At 39.8% G+C, this 18,665-nt stretch overlaps 36 non-coding genes and 4 pseudogenes across 36 annotated transcripts; all 40 read left to right on the top strand.

The window, feature by feature from the left end:
• Nucleotides 1-304: 304 nt before the first annotated feature.
• Nucleotides 305-423, top strand: LOC146043750 (5S ribosomal RNA). Its single transcript, XR_014464742.1, has one exon. It is a non-coding gene; the product is annotated as a 5S ribosomal RNA (ribosomal RNA).
• Nucleotides 424-768: 345 nt separating this feature from the next.
• Nucleotides 769-887, top strand: LOC146043241 (5S ribosomal RNA). The gene has a single exon (XR_014464234.1). It is a non-coding gene; the product is annotated as a 5S ribosomal RNA (ribosomal RNA).
• A 345-nt stretch (nucleotides 888-1,232) lies between these two features.
• On the top strand, nucleotides 1,233-1,351 carry LOC146044853 (5S ribosomal RNA). The gene has a single exon (XR_014465290.1). It is a non-coding gene; the product is annotated as a 5S ribosomal RNA (ribosomal RNA).
• Nucleotides 1,352-1,696: 345 nt separating this feature from the next.
• LOC146043847 (5S ribosomal RNA) lies at nucleotides 1,697-1,814 on the top strand (annotated as a pseudogene).
• Nucleotides 1,815-2,160: 346 nt separating this feature from the next.
• LOC146044124 (5S ribosomal RNA) lies at nucleotides 2,161-2,279 on the top strand (annotated as a pseudogene).
• Nucleotides 2,280-2,624: 345 nt separating this feature from the next.
• Nucleotides 2,625-2,743, top strand: LOC146043218 (5S ribosomal RNA). The gene has a single exon (XR_014464211.1). It is a non-coding gene; the product is annotated as a 5S ribosomal RNA (ribosomal RNA).
• A 346-nt stretch (nucleotides 2,744-3,089) lies between these two features.
• On the top strand, nucleotides 3,090-3,208 carry LOC146043918 (5S ribosomal RNA; annotated as a pseudogene).
• A 345-nt stretch (nucleotides 3,209-3,553) lies between these two features.
• LOC146043817 (5S ribosomal RNA) lies at nucleotides 3,554-3,672 on the top strand (annotated as a pseudogene).
• A 345-nt stretch (nucleotides 3,673-4,017) lies between these two features.
• On the top strand, nucleotides 4,018-4,136 carry LOC146043456 (5S ribosomal RNA). The gene has a single exon (XR_014464449.1). It is a non-coding gene; the product is annotated as a 5S ribosomal RNA (ribosomal RNA).
• A 345-nt stretch (nucleotides 4,137-4,481) lies between these two features.
• Nucleotides 4,482-4,600, top strand: LOC146043216 (5S ribosomal RNA). The gene has a single exon (XR_014464209.1). It is a non-coding gene; the product is annotated as a 5S ribosomal RNA (ribosomal RNA).
• A 345-nt stretch (nucleotides 4,601-4,945) lies between these two features.
• Nucleotides 4,946-5,064, top strand: LOC146043341 (5S ribosomal RNA). The gene has a single exon (XR_014464335.1). It is a non-coding gene; the product is annotated as a 5S ribosomal RNA (ribosomal RNA).
• Nucleotides 5,065-5,409: 345 nt separating this feature from the next.
• Nucleotides 5,410-5,528, top strand: LOC146044852 (5S ribosomal RNA). The gene has a single exon (XR_014465289.1). It is a non-coding gene; the product is annotated as a 5S ribosomal RNA (ribosomal RNA).
• Nucleotides 5,529-5,873: 345 nt separating this feature from the next.
• Nucleotides 5,874-5,992, top strand: LOC146043749 (5S ribosomal RNA). Its single transcript, XR_014464740.1, has one exon. It is a non-coding gene; the product is annotated as a 5S ribosomal RNA (ribosomal RNA).
• A 345-nt stretch (nucleotides 5,993-6,337) lies between these two features.
• LOC146043197 (5S ribosomal RNA) lies at nucleotides 6,338-6,456 on the top strand. Its single transcript, XR_014464190.1, has one exon. It is a non-coding gene; the product is annotated as a 5S ribosomal RNA (ribosomal RNA).
• A 345-nt stretch (nucleotides 6,457-6,801) lies between these two features.
• Nucleotides 6,802-6,920, top strand: LOC146043373 (5S ribosomal RNA). Its single transcript, XR_014464365.1, has one exon. It is a non-coding gene; the product is annotated as a 5S ribosomal RNA (ribosomal RNA).
• A 345-nt stretch (nucleotides 6,921-7,265) lies between these two features.
• Nucleotides 7,266-7,384, top strand: LOC146043229 (5S ribosomal RNA). The gene has a single exon (XR_014464222.1). It is a non-coding gene; the product is annotated as a 5S ribosomal RNA (ribosomal RNA).
• Nucleotides 7,385-7,729: 345 nt separating this feature from the next.
• On the top strand, nucleotides 7,730-7,848 carry LOC146043425 (5S ribosomal RNA). Its single transcript, XR_014464417.1, has one exon. It is a non-coding gene; the product is annotated as a 5S ribosomal RNA (ribosomal RNA).
• A 345-nt stretch (nucleotides 7,849-8,193) lies between these two features.
• Nucleotides 8,194-8,312, top strand: LOC146044576 (5S ribosomal RNA). Its single transcript, XR_014465013.1, has one exon. It is a non-coding gene; the product is annotated as a 5S ribosomal RNA (ribosomal RNA).
• Nucleotides 8,313-8,657: 345 nt separating this feature from the next.
• On the top strand, nucleotides 8,658-8,776 carry LOC146044763 (5S ribosomal RNA). Its single transcript, XR_014465200.1, has one exon. It is a non-coding gene; the product is annotated as a 5S ribosomal RNA (ribosomal RNA).
• Nucleotides 8,777-9,121: 345 nt separating this feature from the next.
• Nucleotides 9,122-9,240, top strand: LOC146043481 (5S ribosomal RNA). Its single transcript, XR_014464473.1, has one exon. It is a non-coding gene; the product is annotated as a 5S ribosomal RNA (ribosomal RNA).
• Nucleotides 9,241-9,582: 342 nt separating this feature from the next.
• Nucleotides 9,583-9,701, top strand: LOC146043412 (5S ribosomal RNA). Its single transcript, XR_014464405.1, has one exon. It is a non-coding gene; the product is annotated as a 5S ribosomal RNA (ribosomal RNA).
• A 345-nt stretch (nucleotides 9,702-10,046) lies between these two features.
• Nucleotides 10,047-10,165, top strand: LOC146044575 (5S ribosomal RNA). Its single transcript, XR_014465012.1, has one exon. It is a non-coding gene; the product is annotated as a 5S ribosomal RNA (ribosomal RNA).
• A 345-nt stretch (nucleotides 10,166-10,510) lies between these two features.
• Nucleotides 10,511-10,629, top strand: LOC146043622 (5S ribosomal RNA). The gene has a single exon (XR_014464614.1). It is a non-coding gene; the product is annotated as a 5S ribosomal RNA (ribosomal RNA).
• Nucleotides 10,630-10,974: 345 nt separating this feature from the next.
• On the top strand, nucleotides 10,975-11,093 carry LOC146043215 (5S ribosomal RNA). Its single transcript, XR_014464208.1, has one exon. It is a non-coding gene; the product is annotated as a 5S ribosomal RNA (ribosomal RNA).
• Nucleotides 11,094-11,438: 345 nt separating this feature from the next.
• LOC146043372 (5S ribosomal RNA) lies at nucleotides 11,439-11,557 on the top strand. Its single transcript, XR_014464364.1, has one exon. It is a non-coding gene; the product is annotated as a 5S ribosomal RNA (ribosomal RNA).
• Nucleotides 11,558-11,902: 345 nt separating this feature from the next.
• Nucleotides 11,903-12,021, top strand: LOC146044719 (5S ribosomal RNA). The gene has a single exon (XR_014465156.1). It is a non-coding gene; the product is annotated as a 5S ribosomal RNA (ribosomal RNA).
• A 345-nt stretch (nucleotides 12,022-12,366) lies between these two features.
• LOC146043480 (5S ribosomal RNA) lies at nucleotides 12,367-12,485 on the top strand. Its single transcript, XR_014464472.1, has one exon. It is a non-coding gene; the product is annotated as a 5S ribosomal RNA (ribosomal RNA).
• Nucleotides 12,486-12,827: 342 nt separating this feature from the next.
• On the top strand, nucleotides 12,828-12,946 carry LOC146043400 (5S ribosomal RNA). The gene has a single exon (XR_014464393.1). It is a non-coding gene; the product is annotated as a 5S ribosomal RNA (ribosomal RNA).
• A 345-nt stretch (nucleotides 12,947-13,291) lies between these two features.
• LOC146044573 (5S ribosomal RNA) lies at nucleotides 13,292-13,410 on the top strand. Its single transcript, XR_014465009.1, has one exon. It is a non-coding gene; the product is annotated as a 5S ribosomal RNA (ribosomal RNA).
• Nucleotides 13,411-13,755: 345 nt separating this feature from the next.
• LOC146043620 (5S ribosomal RNA) lies at nucleotides 13,756-13,874 on the top strand. Its single transcript, XR_014464612.1, has one exon. It is a non-coding gene; the product is annotated as a 5S ribosomal RNA (ribosomal RNA).
• Nucleotides 13,875-14,219: 345 nt separating this feature from the next.
• LOC146043213 (5S ribosomal RNA) lies at nucleotides 14,220-14,338 on the top strand. Its single transcript, XR_014464207.1, has one exon. It is a non-coding gene; the product is annotated as a 5S ribosomal RNA (ribosomal RNA).
• A 345-nt stretch (nucleotides 14,339-14,683) lies between these two features.
• Nucleotides 14,684-14,802, top strand: LOC146043371 (5S ribosomal RNA). Its single transcript, XR_014464363.1, has one exon. It is a non-coding gene; the product is annotated as a 5S ribosomal RNA (ribosomal RNA).
• Nucleotides 14,803-15,147: 345 nt separating this feature from the next.
• On the top strand, nucleotides 15,148-15,266 carry LOC146044718 (5S ribosomal RNA). The gene has a single exon (XR_014465155.1). It is a non-coding gene; the product is annotated as a 5S ribosomal RNA (ribosomal RNA).
• A 345-nt stretch (nucleotides 15,267-15,611) lies between these two features.
• LOC146043388 (5S ribosomal RNA) lies at nucleotides 15,612-15,730 on the top strand. Its single transcript, XR_014464381.1, has one exon. It is a non-coding gene; the product is annotated as a 5S ribosomal RNA (ribosomal RNA).
• Nucleotides 15,731-16,075: 345 nt separating this feature from the next.
• LOC146044703 (5S ribosomal RNA) lies at nucleotides 16,076-16,194 on the top strand. Its single transcript, XR_014465139.1, has one exon. It is a non-coding gene; the product is annotated as a 5S ribosomal RNA (ribosomal RNA).
• A 344-nt stretch (nucleotides 16,195-16,538) lies between these two features.
• LOC146043376 (5S ribosomal RNA) lies at nucleotides 16,539-16,657 on the top strand. The gene has a single exon (XR_014464369.1). It is a non-coding gene; the product is annotated as a 5S ribosomal RNA (ribosomal RNA).
• Nucleotides 16,658-17,002: 345 nt separating this feature from the next.
• Nucleotides 17,003-17,121, top strand: LOC146044702 (5S ribosomal RNA). The gene has a single exon (XR_014465138.1). It is a non-coding gene; the product is annotated as a 5S ribosomal RNA (ribosomal RNA).
• A 344-nt stretch (nucleotides 17,122-17,465) lies between these two features.
• LOC146044871 (5S ribosomal RNA) lies at nucleotides 17,466-17,584 on the top strand. The gene has a single exon (XR_014465307.1). It is a non-coding gene; the product is annotated as a 5S ribosomal RNA (ribosomal RNA).
• A 345-nt stretch (nucleotides 17,585-17,929) lies between these two features.
• Nucleotides 17,930-18,048, top strand: LOC146044717 (5S ribosomal RNA). The gene has a single exon (XR_014465153.1). It is a non-coding gene; the product is annotated as a 5S ribosomal RNA (ribosomal RNA).
• A 345-nt stretch (nucleotides 18,049-18,393) lies between these two features.
• Nucleotides 18,394-18,512, top strand: LOC146043364 (5S ribosomal RNA). Its single transcript, XR_014464357.1, has one exon. It is a non-coding gene; the product is annotated as a 5S ribosomal RNA (ribosomal RNA).
• The last annotated feature ends 153 nt before the right edge of the window (nucleotides 18,513-18,665 follow it).

Raw genomic sequence — 18,665 nt, 5'->3', positions numbered from 1 at the left:
TAAATTGGAAACTTTTTCTTTTTATTGCCAGTACAGACATTTGGAAGAGGTCAAACAGACACAATAGCCATCACCTAAAGTCTTACCACACTGTTTAGGCCCAATTCCAACTGCTTTTGGCAGCTAAACAGTGTTGAGCCTCTTTAGTAGTTTAATTTAAGACCCCCTGCTAATATCATGTCCTGTAGGTCTTTTTACATTACCAACACATGATTTTTATCAGTAAGACAATACAGTTAGGAAACTTTTTTATTAGCTTACCTGGTGATAGAAGTAGAAGAGGGCAAAAAAGTGCCTCTATCTCACCTACAGCCATACCACATTGGATAGGCCCAATCTCGCCTGATCTTGGAAGCTAAGCAGTGTTGGGCCTGGTTAGTACTTGGGTGGGAGACCACATGGGAACACCAGGTGATGTAGGTTTTTTCACATTACTGGCAAATTGTTTTTATTCTCTAGCTATTTAAATTGGAAACTTTTTCTTTTTATTGCCAGCACAGACATTTGGAAGAGGTCAAACAGACACAATAGCCATCACCTAAAGACTTACCACACTGTTTAGGCCCAATTCCAACTGCTTTTGGCAGCTAAACAGTGTTAAACCTCTTTAGTAGTTTAATTTAAGACCCCCTGCTAATATCATGTCCTGTAGGTCTTTTTACATTACCAACACATGATTTTTTTCAGTAAGCCAATACAGTTAGGAAACTTTTGTATTAGCTTACCTGGTGATAGAAGTAGAAGAGGGCAAAAAAGTGTGTGTATCTCACCTACAGCCATACCACATTGGATAGGCCCAATCTCGTCTGATCTTGGAAACTAAGCAGTGTTGGGCCTGGTTAGTACTTGGGTGGGAGACCACATGGGAACACCAGGTGCTGTAGGTTTTTTCACATTACTGGCAAATTGTTTTTATTCTCTAGCTATTTAAATTGGAAACGTTTTCTTTTTATTGCCAGCACTGACATTTGGAAGAGGTCAAACAGACACAATAGCCATCACCTAAAGACTTACCACACTGTTTAAGCCCAATTCCAACTGCTTTTGGCAGCTAAACAGTGCTGAGCCTCTTTAGTAGTTTAATTTAAGACCCCCTGCTAATATAATGTCCTGTAGGTCTTTTTACATTACCAACACATGATTTTTTTCAGTAAGCCAATACAGTTAGGAAACTTTTTTATTAGCTTACCTGGTGATAGAAGTAGAAGAGGACAAAAAAGTGCCTGTATCTCACTTACAGCCATACCACATTGGATAGGCCCAATCTCGTCTGATCTTGGAAGCTAAGCATTGTTGGGCCTGGTTAGTACTTGGGTGGGAGACCACATGGGAACACCAGGTGCTGTAGGTTTTTTCACATTACTGGCAAATTGTTTTTATTCTCTAGCTATTTAAATTGGAAACTTTTTCTTTTTATTGCCAGTACAGACATTTGTAAGAGGTCAAACAGACACAATAGCCATCACCTAAAGTCTTACCACACTGTTTAGGCCCAATTCCAACTGCTTTTGGCAGCTAAACAGTGTTGAGCCTCTTTAGTAGTTTAATTTAAGACCCCCTGCTAATATCATGTCCTGTAGGTCTTTTTACATTACCAACACATGATTTTTATCAGTAAGACAATACAGTTGGGAAACTTTTTTATTAGCTTACCTGGTGATAGAAGTAGAGGATGGCAAAAAAGTGCCTGTATCTCACCTACAGCCATACCACATTGGATAGGCCCAATCTCGTCTGATCTTGGAAGCTAAGCAGTGTTGGGCCTGGTTAGTACTTGGGTGGAAGACCACATGGGACACCAGGTGCTGTAGGTTTTTTCACATTACTGGCAAATTGTTTTTATTCTGTAGCTATTTAAATTGGAAACGTTTTCTTTTTATTGCCAGCACTGACATTTGGAAGAGGTCAAACAGACACAATAGCCATCACCTAAAGACTTACCACACTGTTTAGGCCCAATTCCAACTGCTTTTGGCAGCTAAACAGTGTTGAGCCTCTTTAGTAGTTTAATTTAAGACCCCCTGCTAATATAATGTCCTCTAGGTCTTTTTACATTACCAAAACATGATTATTTTTAGTAAGCCAATACAGTTAGGAAACTTTTTTATTAGCTTACCTGGTGATAGCAGTAGAAGAGGGCAAAAAAAGTCCTTGTATCTCACCTACAGCCATACCACGTTGGATAGGCCCAATCTCGTCTGATCTTGGAAGCTAAGCAGTGTTGGGCCTTGTTAGTACTTGGGTGGGAGACCACTTGGGAACACCAGTTGCTGTAGGTTTTTTCACATTACTGGCAAATTGTTTTTATTCTCTAGCTATTTAAATTGGAAACTTTTTCTTTTTATTACCAGCACTGACATTTGGAAGAGGTCAAACAGACACAATAGCCATCACCTAAAGACTTACCACACTGTTTAGGCCCAATTCCAACTGCTTTTGGCAGCTAAACAGTGTTGAGCCTCTTTAGTAGTTTAATTTAAGACCCCCTGCTAATATCATGTCCTGTAGGTCTTTTTACATTACCAACACATGATTTTTTTCAGTAAGACAATACAGTTGGGAAACTTTTTAATTAGCTTACCTGGTTATAGAAGTAGAAGAGGGCAAAAAAGTGATTGTATCTCACCTACAGCCATACCACATTGGATAGGCCCAATCTCGCCTGATCTTGGAAGCTAAGCAGTGTTGGGCCTGGTTAGTACTTGGGTGGGAGACCACATGGGAACACCAGGTGCTGTAGGTTTTTTTCACATTACTGGCAAATTGTTATTATTCTCTAGCTATTTAAATTGGAAACTTTTTCTTTTTATTGCCAGCACAGACATTTGGAAGAGGTCAAACAGACACAATAGCCATCACCTAAAGACTTACCACACTGTTAAGGCCCAATTCCAACTGCTTTTGGCAGCTAAACAGTGTTGAGCCTCTTTAGTAGTTTAATTTAAGACCCCCTGCTAATAACATGTCCTGTAGGTCTTTTTACATTACCAACTCATGATTTTTTTCAGTAAGCCAATACAGTTAGGAAACTTTTTTATTAGCTTACCTGGTGATAGAAGTAGAAGAGGGCAAAAAAGTGCCTGTCTCTCACCTACAGCCATACCACATTTGATAGGCCCAATCTTGCCTGATCTTGGAAGCTAAGCAGTGTTGGGCCTGGTTAGTACTTGGGTGGGAGACCACATGGGAACACCAGGTGCTGTAGGTTTTTTCACATTACTGGCAAATTGTTTTTATTCTCTAGCTATTTAAATTGGAAACTTTTTCTTTTTATTGCCAGCACTGACATTTGGAAGAGGTAAAACAGACACAATAGCCATCACCTAAAGACTTACCACACTGTTTAGGCCCAATTCCAACTGCTTTTGGCAGCTAAACAGTGTTGAGCCTCTTTAGTAGTTTAATTTAAGCCCCCCTGCTAATATCATGTCCTGTAGGTCTTTTTACATTACCAACACATGATTTTTTTCAGTAAGCCAATACAGTTAGGAAACTTTTGTATTAGCTTACCTGGTGATAGAAGTAGAAGAGGGCAAACAAGTGTGTGTATCTCACATACAGCCATACCACATTGGATAGGCCCAATCTCGTCTGATCTTGGAAGCTAAGCAGTGTTGGGCCTGGTTAGTACTTGGGTGGGAGACCACATGGGAACACCAGGTGCTTTAGGTTTTTTCACATTACAGGCAAATTGTTTTTATTCTCTAGCTATTTAAATTGGAAACTTTTTCTTTTTATTGCCAGCACTGACATTTGGAAGAGGTCAAACAGACACAATAGCCATCACCTAAAGACTTACCACACTGTTTAGGCCCAATTCCAACTGCTTTTGGCAGCTAAACAGTGCTGAGCCTCTTTAGTAGTTTAATTTAAGACCCCCTGGTAATATAATGTCCTGTAGGTCTTTTTACATTACCAACACATGATTTTTTTCAGTAAGCCAATACAGTTAGGAAACTTTTTTATTAGCTTACCTGGTGATAGAAGTAGAAGAGGACAAAAAAGTGCCTGTATCTCACTTACAGCCATACCACATTGGATAGGCCCAATCTTGTCTGATCTTGGAAGCTAAGCAGTGTTGGGCCTGGTTAGTACTTGGGTGGGAGACCACATGGGAACACCAGGTGCTGTAGGTTTTTTCACATTACTGGCAAACTGTTTTTATTCTTTAGCTATTTAAATTGGAAACTTTTTCTTTTTATTGCCAGTACAGACATTTGGAAGAGGTCAAACAGACACAATAGCCATCACCTAAAGACTTACCACACTGTTTAGGCCCAATTCCAACTGCTTTTGGCAGCTAAACAGTGTTGAGCCTCTTTAGTAGTTTAATTTAAGACCCCCTGCTAATATCATGTCCTGTAGGTCTTTTTACATTACCAACACATGATTTTTTTCAGTAAGACAATACAGTTGGGAAACTTTTTAATTAGCTTACCTGGTTATAGAAGTAGAAGAGGGCAAAAAAGTGCTTGCATCTCACCTACAGCCATACCACATTGGATAGGCCCAATCTCGCCTGATCTTGGAAGCTAAGCAGTGTTGGGCCTGGTTAGTACTTGGGTGGGAGACCACATGGGAACACCAGGTGCTGTAGGTTTTTTCACATTACTGGCAAATTGTTTTTATTCTCTAGCTATTTAAATTGGAAACTTTTTCTTTTTATTGCCAGCACTGACATTTGGAAGAGGTCAAACAGACACAATAGCCATCACCTAAAGACTTACCACACTGTTTAGGCCCAATTCCAACTGCTTTTGGCAGCTAAACAGTGTTGAGCCTCTTTAGTAGTTTAATTTAAGACCCCCTGCTAATATCATGTCCTGTAGGTCTTTTTACATTACCAACACATGATTTTTTTCAGTAAGCCAATACAGTTAGGAAACTTTTGTATTAGCTTACCTGGTGATAGAAGTAGAAGAGGGCAAAAAAGTGTGTGTATCTCACCTACAACCATACCACATTGGATAGGCCCAATCTCGTCTGACCTTGGAAGCTAAGCAGTGTTGGGCCTGGTTAGTACTTGGGTGGGAGACCACATGGGAACACCAGGTGCTGTAGGTTTTTTCACATTACTGGCAAATTGTTTTTATTCTCTAGCTATTTAAATTGGAAACTTTTTCTTTTTATTGCCAGCACTGACATTTGGAAGAGGTCAAACAGACACAATAGCCATCACCTAAAGACTTACCACACTGTTTAGGCCCAATTCCAACTGCTTTTGGCAGCTAAACAGTGCTGAGCCTCTTTAGTAGTTTAATTTAAGACCCCTTGCTAATATAATGTCCTGTAGGTCTTTTTACATTACCAACACATGATTTTTTTCAGTAAGCCAATACAGTTAGGAAACTTTTTTATTAGCTTACCTGGTGATAGAAGTAGAAGAGGACAAAAAAGTGCCTGTATCTCACTTACAGCCATACCACATTGGATAGGCCCAATCTCGTCTGATCTTGGAAGCTAAGCATTGTTGGGCCTGGTTAGTACTTGGGTGGGAGACCACATGGGAACACCAGGTGCTGTAGGTTTTTTCACATTACTGGCAAATTGTTTTTATTCTCTAGCTATTTAAATTGGAAACTTTTTCTTTTTATTGCCAGTACAGACATTTGGAAGAGGTCAAACAGACACAATAGCCATCACCTAAAGTCTTACCACACTGTTTAGGCCCAATTCCAACTGCTTTTGGCAGCTAAACAGTGTTGAGCCTCTTTAGTAGTTTAATTTAAGACCCCCTGCTAATATCATGTCCTGTAGGTCTTTTTACATTACCAACACATGATTTTTATCAGTAAGACAATACAGTTAGGAAACTTTTTTATTAGCTTACCTGGTGATAGAAGTAGAAGAGGGCAAAAAAGTGCCTCTATCTCACCTACAGCCATACCACATTGGATAGGCCCAATCTCGCCTGATCTTGGAAGCTAAGCAGTGTTGGGCCTGGTTAGTACTTGGGTGGGAGACCACATGGGAACACCAGGTGATGTAGGTTTTTTCACATTACTGGCAAATTGTTTTTATTCTCTAGCTATTTAAATTGGAAACTTTTTCTTTTTATTGCCAGCACAGACATTTGGAAGAGGTCAAACAGACACAATAGCCATCACCTAAAGACTTACCACACTGTTTAGGCCCAATTCCAACTGCTTTTGGCAGCTAAACAGTGTTAAACCTCTTTAGTAGTTTAATTTAAGACCCCCTGCTAATATCATGTCCTGTAGGTCTTTTTACATTACCAACACATGATTTTTTTCAGTAAGCCAATACAGTTAGGAAACTTTTGTATTAGCTTACCTGGTGATAGAAGTAGAAGAGGGCAAAAAAGTGTGTGTATCTCACCTACAGCCATACCACATTGGATATACCCAATCTCGTCTGATCTTGGAAGCTAAGCAGTGTTGGGCCTTGTTAGTATTTGGGTGGGAGACCACATGGGAACACCAGGTGCTGTAGGTTTTTTCACATTACTGGCAAATTGTTTTTATTCTCTAGCTATTTAAATTGGAAACTTTTTCTTTTTATTGCCAGCACTGACATTTGGAAGAGGTCAAACAGACACAATAGCCATCACCTAACGACTTACCACACTGTTTAAGCCCAATTCCAACTGCTTTTGGCAGCTAAACAGTGCTGAGCCTCTTTAGTAGTTTAATTTAAGACCCCCTGCTAATATAATGTCCTGTAGGTCTTTTTACATTACCAACACATGATTTTTTTCAGTAAGCCAATACAGTTAGGAAACTTTTTTATTAGCTTACCTGGTGATAGAAGTAGAAGAGGACAAAAAAGTGCCTGTATCTCACTTACAGCCATACCACATTGGATAGGCCCAATCTCGTCTGATCTTGGAAGCTAAGCATTGTTGGGCCTGGTTAGTACTTGGGTGGGAGTCCACATGGGAACACCAGGTGCTGTAGGTTTTTTCACATTACTGGCAAATTGTTTTTATTCTCTAGCTATTTAAATTGGAAACTTTTTCTTTTTATTGCCAGTACAGACATTTGTAAGAGGTCAAACAGACACAATAGCCATCACCTAAAGTCTTACCACACTGTTTAGGCCCAATTCCAACTGCTTTTGGCAGCTAAACAGTGTTGAGCCTCTTTAGTAGTTTAATTTAAGACCCCCTGCTAATATCATGTCCTGTAGGTCTTTTTACATTACCAACACATGATTTTTATCAGTAAGACAATACAGTTAGGAAACTTTTTTATTAGCTTACCTGGTAATAGAAGTAGAAGAGGGCAAAAAAGTGCCTGTATCTCACCTACAGCCATACCACATTGGATAGTCCCAATCTCGTCTGATCTTGGAAGCTAAGCAGTGTTGGGCCTGGTTAGTACTTGGGTGGGAGACCACATGGGAAAACCAGGTGCTGTAGGTTTTTTTCACATTACTGGCAAATTGTTATTATTCTCTAGCTATTTAAATTGGAAACTTTTTCTTTTTATTGCCAGCACAGACATTTGGAAGAGGTCAAACAGACACAATAGCCATCACCTAAAGACTTACCACACTGTTAAGGCCCAATTCCAACTGCTTTTGGCAGCTAAACAGTGTTGAGCCTCTTTAGTAGTTTAATTTAAGACCCCCGCTAATATCATGTCCTGTAGGTCTTTTTACATTACCAACACATGATTTTTATCAGTAAGACAATACAGTTGGGAAACTTTTTTATTAGCTTACCTGGTTATAGAAGTAGAAGAGGGCAAAAAAGTGCTTGTATCTCACCTACAGCCATACCACATTGGATAGGCCCAATCTCGTCTGATCTTGGAAGCTAAGCAGTGTTGGGCCTGGTTAGTACTTGGGTGGGAGACCACATGGGAACACCAGGTGCTGTAGGTTTTTTAACATTACTGGCAAATTGTTTTTATTCTCTAGCTATTTAAATTGGAAATTTTTTCTTTTTATTGCCAGCACTGACATTTGGAAGAGGTCAAACAGACACAATAGCCATCACCTAAAGACTTACCATACTGTTTAGGCCCAATTCCAACTGCTTTTGGCAGCTAAACAGTGTTGAGCCTCTTTAGTAGTTTAATTTAAGACCCCCTGCTAATAACATGTCCTGTAGGTCTTTTTACATTACCAACACATGATTTTTTTCAGTAAGCCAATACAGTTAGGAAACTTTTTTATTAGCTTACCTGGTGATAGAAGTAGAAGAGGGCAAAAAAGTGCCTGTATCTCACCTACAGCCATACCACATTGGATAGTCCCAATCTCGTCTGATCTTGGAAGCTAAGCAGTGTTGGGCCTGGTTAGTACTTGGGTGGGAGACCACATGGGAACACCAGGTGCTGTAGGTTTTTTCACATTACTGGCAAATTGTTATTATTCTCTAGCTATTTAAATTGGAAACTTTTTCTTTTTATTGCCAGCACAGACATTTGTAAGAGGTCAAACAGACACAATAGCCATCACCTAAAGACTTACCACACTGTTAAGGCCCAATTCCAACTGCTTTTGGCAGCTAAACAGTGTTGAGCCTCTTTAGTAGTTTAATTTAAGACCCCCTGCTAATAACATGTCCTGTAGGTCTTTTTACATTACCAACTCATGATTTTTTTAAGTAAGCCAATACAGTTAGGAAACTTTTTTATTAGCTTACCTGGTGATAGAAGTAGAAGAGGGCAAAAAAGTGCCTATATCTAACCTACAGCCATACCACTTTGGATAGGCCCAATCTCGTCTGATCTTGGAAGCTAAGCAGTGTTGGGCCTGGTTAGTACTTGGGTGGGAGACCACATGGGAACACCAGGTGCTGTAGGTTTTTTCACATTACTGGCAAATTGTTTTTATTCTCTAGCTATTTAAATTGGAAACTTTTTCTTTTTATTGCCAGCACTGACATTTGGAAGAGGTCAAACAGACACAATAGCCATCACCTAAAGACTTACCACACTGTTTAGGCCCAATTCCAACTGCTTTTGGCAGCTAAACAGTGTTGAGCCTCTTTAGTAGTTTATTTTAAGACCCCCTGCTAATATCATGTCCTGTAGGTCTTTTTACATTACCAACACATGATTTTTTTCAGTAAGCCAATACAGTTAGGAAACTTTTGTATTAGCTTACCTGGTGATAGAAGTAGAAGAGGGCAAAAAAGTGTGTGTATCTCACCTACAGCCATACCACATTGGATAGGCCCAATCTCGTCTGATCTTGGAAGCTAAGCAGTGTTGGGCCTGGTTAGTACTTGGGTGGGAAACCACATGGAAACACCAGGTGCTGTAGGTTTTTTCACATTACTGGCAAATTGTTTTTATTCTCTAGCTATTTAAATTGGAAACTTTTTCTTTTTATTGCCAGCACTGACATTTGGAAGAGGTCAAACAGACACAATAGCCATCACCTAAAGACTTACCACACTGTTTAGGCCCAATTCCAACTGCTTTTGGCAGCTAAACAGTGTTGAGCCTCTTTAGTAGTTTAATTTGAGACCCCCTGCTAATATAATGTCCGGTAGGTCTTTTACATTACCAACACATGATTTTTTTCAGTAAGCCAATACAGTTAGGAAACTTTTTTATTAGCTTACCTGGTGATAGAAGTAGAAGAGGGCAAAATTGCCTGTATCTCACCTACAGCCATACCACATTGGATAGGCCCAATCTCGTCTGATCTTGGAAGCTAAGCAGTGTTGGGCCTGGTTAGTACTTGGGTGGGAGACCACATGGGAACACCAGGTGCTGTAGGTTTTTTAACATTACTGGCAAATTGTTTTTATTCTCTAGCTATTTAAATTGGAAATTTTTTCTTTTTATTGCCAGCACTGACATTTGGAAGAGGTCAAACAGACACAATAGCCATCACCTAAAGACTTACCATACTGTTTAGGCCCAATTCCAACTGCTTTTGGCAGCTAAACAGTGTTGAGCCTCTTTAGTAGTTTAATTTAAGACCCCCTGCTAATAACATGTCCTGTAGGTCTTTTTACATTACCAACACATGATTTTTTTCAGTAAGACAATACAGTTAGGAAACTTTTTTATTAGCTTACCTGGTGATAGAAGTAGAAGAGGGCAAAAAAGTGCCTGTATCTCACCTACAGCCATACCACATTGGATAGTCCCAATCTCGTCTGATCTTGGAAGCTAAGCAGTGTTGGGCCTGGTTAGTACTTGGGTGGGAGACCACATGGGAACACCAGGTGCTGTAGGTTTTTTCACATTACTGGCAAATTGTTATTATTCTCTAGCTATTTAAATTGGAAACTTTTTCTTTTTATTGCCAGCACAGACATTTGGAAGAGGTCAAACAGACACAATAGCCATCACCTAAAGACTTACCACACTGTTAAGGCCCAATTCCAACTGCTTTTGGCAGCTAAACAGTGTTGAGCCTCTTTAGTAGTTTAATTTAAGACCCCCTGCTAATAACATGTCCTGTAGGTCTTTTTACATTACCAACTCATGATTTTTTTCAGTAAGCCAATACAGTTAGGAAACTTTTTTATTAGCTTACCTGGTGATAGAAGTAGAAGAGGGCAAAAAAGTGCCTGTATCTCACCTACAGCCATACCACATTGGATAGGCCCAATCTCGCCTGATCTTGGAAGCTAAGCAGTGTTGGGCCTGGTTAGTACTTGGGTGGGAGACCACATGGGAACACCAGGTGCTGTAGGATTTTTCACATTACTGGCAAATTGTTTTTATTCTCTAGCTATTTAAATTGGAAACTTTTTCTTTTTATTGCCAGCACTGACATTTGGAAGAGGTCAAACAGACACAATAGCCATCACCTAAAGACTTACCACACTGTTAAGGCCCAATTCCAACTGCTTTTGGCAGCTAAACAGTGTTGAGCCTCTTTAGTAGTTTAATTTAAGACCCCCTGCTAATAACATGTCCTATAGGTCTTTTTACATTACCAACTCATGATTTTTTTCAGTAAGCCAATACAGTTAGGAAACTTTTTTATTAGCTTACCTGGTGATAGAAGTAGAAGAGGGCAAAAAAGTGCCTGTATCTCACCTACAGCCATACCACATTGGATAGGCCCAATCTCGCCTGATCTTGGAAGCTAAGCAGTGTTGGGCCTGGTTAGTACTTGGGTGGGAGACCACATGGGAACACCAGGTGCTGTAGGTTTTTTCACATTACTGGCAAATTGTTTTTATTCTCTAGCTATTTAAATTGGAAACTTTTTCTTTTTATTGCCAGCACTGACATTTGGAAGAGGTCAAACAGACACAATAGCCATCACCTAAAGACTTACCACACTGTTTAGGCCCAATTCCAACTGCTTTTGGCAGCTAAACAGTGTTGAGCCTCTTTAGTAGTTTAATTTAAGACCCCCTGCTAATATCATGTCCTGTAGGTCTTTTTACATTACCAACACATGATTTTTTTCAGTAAGCCAATACAGTTAGGAAACTTTTGTATTAGCTTACCTGGTGATAGAAGTAGAAGAGGGCAAAAAAGTGTGTGTATCTCACCTACAGCCATACCACATTGGATAGGCCCAATCTCGTCTGATCTTGGAAGCTAAGCAGTGTTGGTCCTGGTTAGTACTTGGGTGGGAGACCATATGGGAACACCAGGTGCTGTAGGTTTTTTCACATTACTGGCAAATTGTTTTTATTCTCTAGCTATTTAAATTGGAAACTTTTTCTTTTTATTGCCAGCACTGACATTTGGAAGAGGTCAAACAGACACAATAGCCATCACCTAAAGACTTACCACACTGTTTAGACCCAATTCCAACTGCTTTTGGCAGCTAAACAGTGCTGAGCCTCTTTAGTAGTTTAATTTAAGACCCCCTGCTAATATAATGTCCTGTAGGTCTTTTTACATTACCAACACATGATTTTTTTCAGTAAGCCAATACAGTTAGGAAACTATTTTATTAGCTTACCTGGTGATAGAAGTAGAAGAGGACAAAAAAGTGCCTGTATCTCACTTACAGCCATACCACATTGGATAGGCCCAATCTCGTCTGATCTTGGAAGCTAAGCAGTGTTGGGCCTGGTTAGTACTTGGGTGGGAGACCACATGGGAACACCAGGTGCTGTAGGTTTTTTCACATTACTGGCAAATTATTTTTATTCTCTAGCTATTTAAATTGGAAACTTTTTCTTTTTATTGCCAGCACTGACATTTGGAAGAGGTCAAACAGACACAATAGCCATCACCTAAAGACTTACCACACTGTTTAGGCCCAATTCCAACTGCTTTTGGCAGCTAAACAGTGTTGAGCCTCTTTAGTAGTTTATTTTAAGACCCCCTGCTAATATCATGTCCTGTAGGTCTTTTTACATTACCAACACATGATTTTTTTCAGTAAGCCAATACAGTTAGGAAACTTTTGTATTAGCTTACCTGGTGATAGAAGTAGAAGAGGGCAAAAAAGTGTGTGTATCTCACCTACAGCCATACCACATTGGATAGGCCCAATCTCGTCTGATCTTGGAAGCTAAGCAGTGTTGGGCCTGGTTAGTACTTGGGTGGGAAACCACATGGAAACACCAGGTGCTGTAGGTTTTTTCACATTACTGGCAAATTGTTTTTATTCTCTAGCTATTTAAATTGGAAACTTTTTCTTTTTATTGCCAGCACTGACATTTGGAAGAGGTCAAACAGACACAATAGCCATCACCTAAAGACTTACCACACTGTTTAGGCCCAATTCCAACTGCTTTTGGCAGCTAAACAGTGTTGAGCCTCTTTAGTAGTTTAATTTGAGACCCCCTGCTAATATAATGTCCGGTAGGTCTTTTACATTACCAACACATGATTTTTTTCAGTAAGCCAATACAGTTAGGAAACTTTTTTATTAGCTTACCTGGTGATAGAAGTAGAAGAGGGCAAAATTGCCTGTATCTCACCTACAGCCATACCACATTGGATAGGCCCAATCTCGTCTGATCTTGGAAGCTAAGCAGTGTTGGGCCTGGTTAGTACTTGGGTGGGAGACCACATGGGAACACCAGGTGCTGTAGGTTTTTTAACATTACTGGCAAATTGTTTTTATTCTCTAGCTATTTAAATTGGAAATTTTTTCTTTTTATTGCCAGCACTGACATTTGGAAGAGGTCAAACAGACACAATAGCCATCACCTAAAGACTTACCATACTGTTTAGGCCCAATTCCAACTGCTTTTGGCAGCTAAACAGTGTTGAGCCTCTTTAGTAGTTTAATTTAAGACCCCCTGCTAATAACATGTCCTGTAGGTCTTTTTACATTACCAACACATGATTTTTTTCAGTAAGACAATACAGTTAGGAAACTTTTTTATTAGCTTACCTGGTGATAGAAGTAGAAGAGGGCAAAAAAGTGCCTGTATCTCACCTACAGCCATACCACATTGGATAGTCCCAATCTCGTCTGATCTTGGAAGCTAAGCAGTGTTGGGCCTGGTTAGTACTTGGGTGGGAGACCACATGGGAACACCAGGTGCTGTAGGTTTTTTCACATTACTGGCAAATTGTTATTATTCTCTAGCTATTTAAATTGGAAACTTTTTCTTTTTATTGCCAGCACAGACATTTGGAAGAGGTCAAACAGACACAATAGCCATCACCTAAAGACTTACCACACTGTTAAGGCCCAATTCCAACTGCTTTTGGCAGCTAAACAGTGTTGAGCCTCTTTAGTAGTTTAATTTAAGACCCCCTGCTAATAACATGTCCTGTAGGTCTTTTTACATTACCAACTCATGATTTTTTTCAGTAAGCCAATACAGTTAGGAAACTTTTTTATTAGCTTACCTGGTGATAGAAGTAGAAGAGGGCAAAAAAGTGCCTGTATCTCACCTACAGCCATACCACATTGGATAGGCCCAATCTCGCCTGATCTTGGAAGCTAAGCAGTGTTGGGCCTGGTTAGTACTTGGGTGGGAGACCACATGGGAACACCAGGTGCTGTAGGATTTTTCACATTACTGGCAAATTGTTTTTATTCTCTAGCTATTTAAATTGGAAACTTTTTCTTTTTATTGCCAGCACTGACATTTGGAAGAGGTCAAACAGACACAATAGCCATCACCTAAAGACTTACCACACTGTTAAGGCCCAATTCCAACTGCTTTTGGCAGCTAAACAGTGTTGAGCCTCTTTAGTAGTTTAATTTAAGACCCCCTGCTAATAACATGTCCTATAGGTCTTTTTACATTACCAACTCATGATTTTTTTCAGTAAGCCAATACAGTTAGGAAACTTTTTTATTAGCTTACCTGGTGATAGAAGTAGAAGAGGGCAAAAAAGTGCCTGTATCTCACCTACAGCCATACCACATTGGATAGGCCCAATCTCGCCTGATCTTGGAAGCTAAGCAGTGTTGGGCCTGGTTAGTACTTGGGTGGGAGACCACATGGGAACACCAGGTGCTGTAGGTTTTTTCACATTACTGGCAAATTGTTTTTATTCTCTAGCTATTTAAATTGGAAACTTTTTCTTTTTATTGCCAGCACTGACATTTGGAAGAGGTCAAACAGACACAATAGCCATCACCTAAAGACTTACCACACTGTTTAGGCCCAATTCCAACTGCTTTTGGCAGCTAAACAGTGTTGAGCCTCTTTAGTAGTTTAATTTAAGACCCCCTGCTAATATCATGTCCTGTAGGTCTTTTTACATTACCAACACATGATTTTTTTCAGTAAGCCAATACAGTTAGGAAACTTTTGTATTAGCTTACCTGGTGATAGAAGTAGAAGAGGGCAAAAAAGTGTGTGTATCTCACCTACAGCCATACCACATTGGATAGGCCCAATCTCGTCTGATCTTGGAAGCTAAGCAGTGTTGGTCCTGGTTAGTACTTGGGTGGGAGACCATATGGGAACACCAGGTGCTGTAGGTTTTTTCACATTACTGGCAAATTGTTTTTATTCTCTAGCTATTTAAATTGGAAACTTTTTCTTTTTATTGCCAGCACTGACATTTGGAAGAGGTCAAACAGACACAATAGCCATCACCTAAAGACTTACCACACTGTTTAGACCCAATTCCAACTGCTTTTGGCAGCTAAACAGTGCTGAGCCTCTTTAGTAGTTTAATTTAAGACCCCCTGCTAATATAATGTCCTGTAGGTCTTTTTACATTACCAACACATGATTTTTTTCAGTAAGCCAATACAGTTAGGAAACTATTTTATTAGCTTACCTGGTGATAGAAGTAGAAGAGGACAAAAAAGTGCCTGTATCTCACTTACAGCCATACCACATTGGATAGGCCCAATCTCGTCTGATCTTGGAAGCTAAGCAGTGTTGGGCCTGGTTAGTACTTGGGTGGGAGACCACATGGGAACACCAGGTGCTGTAGGTTTTTTCACATTACTGGCAAATTATTTTTATTCTCTAGCTATTTAAATTGGAAACTTTTTCTTTTTATTGCCAGTACAGACATTTGGAAGAGGTCAAACAGACACAATAGCCATCACCTAAAGACTTACCACACTGTTTAGGCCCAATTCCAACTGCTTTTGGCAGCTAAACAGTGTTGAGCCTCTTTAGTAGTTTAATTTAAGACCCCCTGCTAATATCATGTCCTGTGGGTCTTTTTACATTACCAACACATGATTTTTATCAGTAAGACAATACAGTTGGGAAACTTTTTTATTAGCTTACCTGGTTATAGAAGTAGAAGAGGGCAAAAAAGTGCTTGTATCTCACCTACAGCCATACCACATTGGATAGGCCCAATCTCGTCTGATCTTGGAAGCTAAGCAGTGTTGGGCCTGGTTAGTACTTGGGTGGGAGACCACATGGGAACACCAGGTGCTGTAGGTTTTTTCACATTACTGGCAAATTGTTTTTATTCTCTAGCTATTTAAATAAGAATTTTTTTCTTTTTATTGCCAGCACTGACATTTGGAAGAGGTCAAACAGACACAATAGCCATCACCTAAAGACTTACCATACTGTTTAGGCCCAATTCCAACTGCTTTTGGCAGCTAAACAGTGTTGAGCCTCTTTAGTAGTTTAATTTAAGACCCCCTGCTAATAACATGTCCTGTAGGTCTTTTTACATTACCAACACATGATTTTTTTCAGTAAGCCAATACAGTTAGGAAACTTTTTTATTAGCTTACCTGGTGATAGAAGTAGAAGAGGGCAAAAAAGTGCCTGTATCTCACCTACAGCCATACCACATTGGATAGTCCCAATCTCGTCTGATCTTGGAAGCTAAGCAGTGTTGGGCCTGGTTAGTACTTGGGTGGGAGACCACACGGGAACACCAGGTGCTGTAGGTTTTTTCACATTACTGGCAAATTGTTATTATTCTCTAGCTATTTAAATTGGAAACTTTTTCTTTTTATTGCCAGCACAGACATTTGGAAGAGGTCAAACAGACACAATAGCCATCACCTAAAGACTTACCACACTGTTAAGGCCCAATTCCAACTGCTTGTGGCAGCTAAACAGTGTTGAGCCTCTATAGTAGTTTAATTTAAGACCCCCTGCTAATAACATGTCCTGTAGGTCTTTTTACATTACCAACTCATGATTTTTTTCAGTAAGCCAATACAGTTAGGAAACTTTTTTATTAGCTTACCTGGTGATAGAAGTAGAAGAGGGCAAACAAGTGCCTATTCTAACCTACAGCCATACCACATTGGATAGGCCCAATCTCGTCTGATCTTGGAAGCTAAGCAGTGTTGGGCCTGGTTAGTACTTGGGTGGGAGACCACATGGGAACACCAGGTGCTGTAGGTTTTTTCACATTACTGGCAAATTGTTTTTATTCTCTAGCTATTTAAATAAGAATTTTTTTCTTTTTATTGCCAGCACTGACATTTGGAAGAGGTCAAACAGACACAATAGCCATCACCTAAAGACTTACCATACTGTTTAGGTCCAATTCCAACTGCTTTTGGCAGCTAAACAGTGTTGAGCCTCTTTAGTAGTTTAATTTAAGACCCCCTGCTAATAACATGTCCTGTAGGTCTTTTTACATTACCAACACATGATTTTTTTCAGTAAGCCAATACAGTTAGGAAACTTTTTTATTAGCTTACCTGGTGATAGAAGTAGAAGAGGGCAAAAAAGTGCCTGTATCTCACCTACAGCCATACCACATTGGATAGTCCCAATCTCGTCTGATCTTGGAAGCTAAGCAGTGTTGGGCCTGGTTAGTACTTGGGTGGGAGACCACACGGGAACACCAGGTGCTGTAGGTTTTTTCACATTACTGGCAAATTGTTATTATTCTCTAGCTATTTAAATTGGAAACTTTTTCTTTTTATTGCCAGCACAGACATTTGGAAGAGGTCAAACAGACACAATAGCCATCACCTAAAGACTTACCACACTGTTAAGGCCCAATTCCAACTGCTTTTGGCAGCTAAACAGTGTTGAGCCTCTATAGTAGTTTAATTTAAGACCCCCTGCTAATAACATGTCCTGTAGGTCTTTTTACATTACCAACTCATGATTTTTTTCAGTAAGCCAATACAGTTAGGAAACTTTTTTATTAGCTTACCTGGTGATAGAAGTAGAAGAGGGCAAACAAGTGCCTATTCTAACCTACAGCCATACCACATTGGATAGGCCCAATCTCGTCTGATCTTGGAAGCTAAGCAGTGTTGGGCCTGGTTAGTACTTGGGTGGGAGACCACATGGGAACACTAGGTGCTGTAGGTTTTTTCACATTACTGGCAAATTGTTTTTATTCTCTAGCTATTTAAATTGGAAACTTTTTCTTTTTATTGCCAGCACTGACATTTGGAAGAGGTCAAACAGACACAATAGCCATCACCTAAAGACTTACCACACTGTTTAGACCCAATTCCAACTGCTTTTGGCAGCTAAACAGTGCTGAGCCTCTTTAGTAGTTTAATTTAAGACCCCCTGCTAATATAATGTCCTGTAGGTCTTTTTACATTACCAACACATGATTTTTTTCAGTAAGCCAATACAGTTAGGAAACTATTTTATTAGCTTACCTGGTGATAGAAGTAGAAGAGGACAAAAAAGTGCCTGTATCTCACTTACAGCCATACCACATTGGATAGGCCCAATCTCGTCTGATCTTGGAAGCTAAGCAGTGTTGGGCCTGGTTAGTACTTGGGTGGGAGACCACATGGGAACACCAGGTGCTGTAGGTTTTTTCACATTACTGGCAAATTATTTTTATTCTCTAGCTATTTAAATTGGAAACTTTTTCTTTTTATTGCCAGTACAGACATTTGGAAGAGGTCAAACAGACACAATAGCCATCACCTAAAGACTTACCACACTGTTTAGGCCCAATTCCAACTGCTTTTGGCAGCTAAACAGTGTTGAGCCTCTTTAGTAGTTTAATTTAAGACCCCCTGCTAATATCATGTCCTGTGGGTCTTTTTACATTACCAACACATGATTTTTATCAGTAAGACAATACAGTTGGGAAACTTTTTTATTAGCTTACCTGGTTATAGAAGTAGAAGAGGGCAAAAAAGTGCTTGTATCTCACCTACAGCCATACCACATTGGATAGGCCCAATCTCGTCTGATCTTGGAAGCTAAGCAGTGTTGGGCCTGGTTAGTACTTGGGTGGGAGACCACATGGGAACACCAGGTGCTGTAGGTTTTTTCACATTACTGGCAAATTGTTTTTATTCTCTAGCTATTTAAATAAGAATTTTTTTCTTTTTATTGCCAGCACTGACATTTGGAAGAGGTCAAACAGACACAATAGCCATCACCTAAAGACTTACCATACTGTTTAGGCCCAATTCCAACT

The sequence above is a fragment of the Crinia signifera genome, chromosome 19 (genome assembly GCF_055691185.1).
Source record: "Crinia signifera chromosome 19, ASM5569118v1, whole genome shotgun sequence".
Taxonomy (NCBI): domain Eukaryota; kingdom Metazoa; phylum Chordata; class Amphibia; order Anura; family Myobatrachidae; genus Crinia; species Crinia signifera.
This window is presented reverse-complemented; position numbering and strand designations above follow the sequence as displayed.